This window comes from Schistocerca gregaria, chromosome 11 (assembly GCF_023897955.1).
Source record: "Schistocerca gregaria isolate iqSchGreg1 chromosome 11, iqSchGreg1.2, whole genome shotgun sequence".
NCBI lineage: Eukaryota > Metazoa > Arthropoda > Insecta > Orthoptera > Acrididae > Schistocerca > Schistocerca gregaria.
The window spans coordinates 101,909,667-101,915,666 of NC_064930.1; positions in this window are offsets into that span (position 1 = coordinate 101,909,667).

Consider the following 6,000-nt stretch of genomic DNA (forward strand, 5'->3'; position numbering starts at 1 on the left):
AATGTCATTTTTTCGGATGAATCCAGGTTCTGTTTACAGCATCATGATGGTTGCATCTGATTTTGGCGACATCGCGGTGAACGAACGTTGGAAGCGTGTATTTGTCATCACCATACTGGCTTATCACCCAGCATGATGGTATGGGGTGCCATCGGTTACACATCTCGGTCACCTCTTGTTCACATTGACAGCACTTTGAACAGTGGACGTTACATTTCAGATGTGTTACAACCCGTGGCTCTACCCTTCATTCGATCCGTGCGAAACACTGCATTTCAGCAGTTTAATGCACGACCGCATGTTGCAGGTCCTGTATGGGCCTTTCTGGATACAGAAAATATTCGACTGCTGCCATGGCCAGCACATTCTCCAGATCTCTCACCAATTGAAAACGTCTGGTCAATGGTGGCCGAGCAACTGGCTCGTCACAATACGCCAGTCACTACCCTTGATGAACTGTGGTATCGTGTAGAAGCTGCATGGGCAGCTGTACCTGTACACGCCATCCAAGCTCTGCTTCACTCAATGCCCAGGCATATCAAGGCCATTATTACGGCCAGAGGTGGTTGTTCTGGGTATCGATTTCTCAGGATCTATGCACCCGGATTGCGTGAAAATATAATCACATGTCAGTTCTAGTATAACATATTTGTCCAATGAATACCCATTTATCATCTGCATTTCTTCTTGGTGTAGCAATTTTAGTGGCCAGTAGTGTATGTGTGCCTGCAAATAAAATGCTCGTAAATGAATAAGCACTGTTAACATCAGCGCAAAGTTGGTGTCGATGTAGCAGGAAGTCCTGTGTTCACTGCAAAATGCATGGTGTGTTGTGTATTTGTGTGTCTGCTTCAAGAATTCTTACAACCAGTTCTAACTCCAAGTCAACAGGGGCAGTATACACATCATCTTTCTTCTAGACCCAGAGAAAGAAGTCTATGGGTTGAGGTCGGGGAATCCTGTAGGCTAATGTACAGATACTCCATGGCCAATCCTCCAGTTTCCAAAAGTACTGGTTATTACTGGTGCTACGGTCGCAGGTTCGAATCCTGCCACTATATCCTCTTTTCAATAGCTAAGGGCACCTCATCCAATAAAGTCACCAGGTAAACTTCAGAGAACATTCTATAGATTGTGCATCGGAGGCAAGCAGGCAACAAGCGAGGGCCAAGTAAAGTAGTTGGCAATGATACTGGCCCACATGTTTACTGCAAAACCTCTCTGATGAACCTCACACTACTGTAATAAGTGGGCTTACATCTGACCATATAAGTTAATTGTGAGTGTTGTGATTTCTGAATAAGCTGAACCCCATCGGTAAACATAACAACTTCAGGAAAACGTGGGTGTTCATTAGCCTGTTTCAGGAACCAGAGTACATACTCAAGATAATTTGGATAGTCATCTGGTCCCTTGGCCTGAACTCTCATATGATCCTAAGGATCAAGCAGCTGTTCACTCAATGAATCCCACACTAAACTATGGTGACTACCAAGCACAGCAGCAACTGCTTGCGTACTTGTCTCTTGATTTTTCTCAAAATGTAACAGCACTTGAGAGCAGTGTGCTGACCACACGCCCCTCCTATCCGCATCCTCTGCCTGAGGATGACACAGCGGTCGGATGGTCCCGGTGGGCCACTTGTTGCCTGAAGTTGCTAACAGCACTTCCACCTCAGTGTTAGGTGTATGTGCTGTCGTGGTCTAACCACCTTAGCCCTGTTTACCATCAGTGTGCCGGTATTTTCCAGTTGAGTGTGGATTGCAGTAAATGTACGATAATGTGGGCATCTGCATTCAGGAAACACTCGTGATGCATTCACTGGCCCATTCGACTGTTGCCCTCAGCTGCACCATAAACAAAGTGCACATCTCACAGTGCAGTGCTCCATATTGACACTGCAATTGTCGTGTAGACGCTAGTACTATCAGCTGTTCACTGATTTAGTGCCAAAGAGCCTGGCATGACAATGTACTGCATATCTCAAACTAAGATTTGGTATGACAATGTTAGACACAATGACTGTTATCTGCTCTACACATTCTCAGTGCTTGCACAATATGGGCTTCCAACACATGGCTGTTTTACAAAATATATTTGTTTTTGTCTCCTGTGCCTGTTAGTTTATGCATTAAATTTTTGCACATGCTGTTTGTATTAGGTTGGCACAGAAGTCCGTAGCATTTTTTCATAAGTTTAACAAACACAACAGACACACGTAACAGAAGCTTTAGCCATAATATATTCTCCTTCACTTTTACAACAGTCTGCCAATGTTGGGGTAACTTTTTTTTTACTGTGCAACTGTAGAAATCGCTCGGTCTTGGGGCAAAGAACTCGGCGAGCTACGTTTGGAGCATACTTTTACCTGGAAAGGAGGTACCTTGAAGGTTGTTTGATAGAGAGTGGGGAAGATAAAAATCTGAGGATGCAAGATTAAGTGAATAAGGTGGGTGCCAAATGACATCCCAATCCAACTTCTGCATAGTGCTTTCTCTCAGTCTAGGGGAATTTGGGTGGATGTTATCACAGAGCAGTATTACATCACACAGTTTTCCTGGTCTTTGTTCTTGGATTATGTCATCAAGATGTCTCAGCTGATGAAAACACATGTCAGCAGTATTTGTTACACCTCAGAGAATCAATTTGTAGTACACCACACTGTACTGTGCCACCACATACATATCATTATCTTTTGTGGGTGTATGCAGATCTTTGTACAGGGAACTGCTGCTTTGTTTGGGCTCAACCATTCCTTTCTTTTCCTTATTTTAGTACAAAGATGCCATTTCTCATCACTAGTAACAATACAAGGTAGGACTGGTCGGTGTCATTCATGAACCAAGTGATGACACAGAAATGCACATACGCCCAATCACGATTTTTGTGATTTTGGCTTATTGCATGCGGTACCCATATACATGATTTTTGAATCTTCCATATTGCATATATCACACACTGGTGGAATGATCACATTTCAACACATATGCCAGTTCTTGAGTACACCGGCATGGATCATTGTGGATTAATGCAGGAGAAAACCATTTTCTTTCCACCCTTTGCCCAATGGGAGTATCCCAGTACACGGTGCAAAGGCTTCCTCTCTGTCACTTTCCAGCAGTTTGTATTGTAGTGTCGCGGAATAGTAAAGAGTTGGAAACGTGGAATATTGTCAAAGTTTCGTTGCCTATGCCGAGAGCCAGAGGCAGTAGGTTAGCGAAGAGGTAAGGGGATTGCACATGTATTGGAATGTGTCGTCACACAGGGGCAGTGGCCTGGTTACACACAACAGGCGAGAGAGAATTGCTTAGCACGCGGGTTTGTGTTAGGCGGAAACTTTCGTAGAGTGTAAGACAGAGGTATAGCGTCAGCTGTACTGCATTTCACAACTTCGCGTAAGTCTGCCGCAACAACACGTAACTCTGTCGCAAGAACACCTAAGGGGCAAGTATGACAGATAAATCAGCAGTATAAGTGGAACGAATGCGTTCATTACAAACGAGCATGACGTCAGGGCGTCACTTGTTCTTCCTTTAAATATGCCAGCTTTGATAGCAACAAGGCACTTGCACTCAGACTTGCAGTTAGATGTGTACTGGGTCGCTAGGTAGCGCTTAGCTTGGTGATCGACGTGTTAATCTTTATTAAGGAGATGTTGTAGTAAGGGTGGCCCATCTAGCAGCAGACGTGATGGGACAGTACCAGCTCTGGTCCTCTCTGCTGCCGCTGTCAATCATCAACCCAGGATTAGCAGACATTGCAGCAGAGTCGCTCGCCATCAATGCTGACCCATCAGTGAGCTGTCGTCAAGATCGTGCGGGGCCTAATCCCCGTGCATCCGCCGCCACAACCGCGTGAGCCGACGACACTGGGGGACTGCAGCCCGTTCCGCCCGTCCACCGCGGATGAGCCACAAGGAGGAACAGGGAAGAAGATGGGGTGGGATAGAGTACACTCCGCACTATGAGAACGCCGGGGCTCCAACCCGGAGCCTCCTATGTGCAGCGGCCTGTTGTCCGCCACCAAGCCGGCCGGCCAGCCAGGCGCTGCCAGCCATGTGCGGCCAAAGTAAGGGCATTCCACCGCTACGTCACAGCACGCGGCGCTGTCCAAGCAAGACTGGTGCGGCCCGGAGCTCGTGTTATTGCTCCCCGTCAGCGAGGACTCGGGGAAGGTCGTTGATATCACCAAGCTCAGCCAGCCTGTGTTACGCGGGCCACATTGTACTCGGCAGGGATAAAGGTGTCATGAATTAATCATGTTTCTTTGGCGTTTCTGACGCGTCCACAGTCATTTCCTAGCATCCTGTCAACTGGAGAGGTCACCGCTCGGCTTCCAGTCCACCATAGGCGAATGGGACCACTGGGGCGCCTACAGATTTGGTGTCAGAAGTCCTCGCACCCACAGCCTACAGATTTGGTATCAGAAGTGTTCGAACTGCTACAGTATTAGTAGCTCCAGCCCACGCCTGGCAGACACCAGACGGTAGGCATAAACCCATGAGCCTCAGACACAAAGCATTGTATTAAAGGCACCTGCAGCTGCTACACCCAGTACAGTCCAGACAAAGTTTGACCTCGTTCGTAAATGTTCTTGAGCTACATTGGGAGCTGGTTTGGCAGACTGACACATTTGGATCAAGGGCAGGATGGGCTGGTGGTCTGCTCCAGCCATGGTGGGTGATGGAGTAGTAGATGTCTGGGCTGTGAACCCCGAACCAGCATCTGGTGCCAGCGGACACCCGGTGGGTTGGTGGCTAGGAGGCCTTCAGTTCACCCCTTGGTCTGTAAGTGTTGCAGCAGGACCCACTGGCAGGGTGACAGTTGAGCATGCGGCCTGACTAACTCGGATTTGGCCTTGGTGATATTTGTGCTGCTTTCCAGTGCCTCGGCACCTTGCTGAAATCTGGATTAAGGAGAAGTTTGAAATGATGGGCGCAACAATGCAGTAGTTACCTTGACATCTTTCCACATTTATTTATGCATGTGATGATACGATAATCAGCTTGGATACAGTATTCGTCAAAGGTATGTTCTTCCGTCACATTACAAAGGATTTGACCATGGCTACAAATTTTTAGCTATATGGCAGGTTACATAACAAAAAAGTAATGTAACAATGTGTAGAAAAAGTTCCAAATACATCCACTGGGATTTTCAATTTAAAAATTTAATGAAATGTGATAACACACAGTAATTCAAAATTATGCTGCCAATCCCTTCAGTTTACTGATGTGTTTTCAAAACACATTCAGAGAATGTCTTTGAAGAAACTCTTTATATTTATTATATTTGTTATCGACTAAATTCTTTGCATCACTTGGTAATTTTTGTGGGAGAATATCTCACTCCTTTTTTGTGCCACATTAAAACTGAATGAGGAATAGTGTGTCATTTCTTCTAGCATTATACAGTATTTGTGATTGTTCCTGTTGGTTCCAAAGTGTGACGAAATGTTGCTAACAAACTTCATAAAGCAATAAATGTACTGTGAGCCACTTGCCAATATGCCCAGCTGTTTGAACATCCACTCACCAGGGTTTCTGTAGCAGATACCACAAACTCTCCCTATAACACACTTCTGTGCAACAAACACTTCATTGCTCAAAGACAAGTTACACTAGAATACAAAGCTGTAGGATACATTTTTTGACATTTCCACCTCCAAAATTTGATATTATCTGTTATGAAAAAGCTGCAGAGCCCATATGTTTAAAATTGTAATGTGGCAGAATGGGGAACATTATGCAGTTATCAATGCCTGTACTAGTGGGGGACACCATCCAATAGTCACATATTGTACATGTGTGCTATTAAGTGATTGCTTAAGTGTTCACTTCTATCTCCACTTGTATGCATACTTGACTCTAAGGTAAATACAATTTTTGGCATTTACTTTCTTTAGAATATTTCACAAAGATTGCCTCATCATCAGTTCCTTACCCTGTCAAGCTTAAATATATTAAAATCCACCACATACACAGATACAGATCAAAAGATA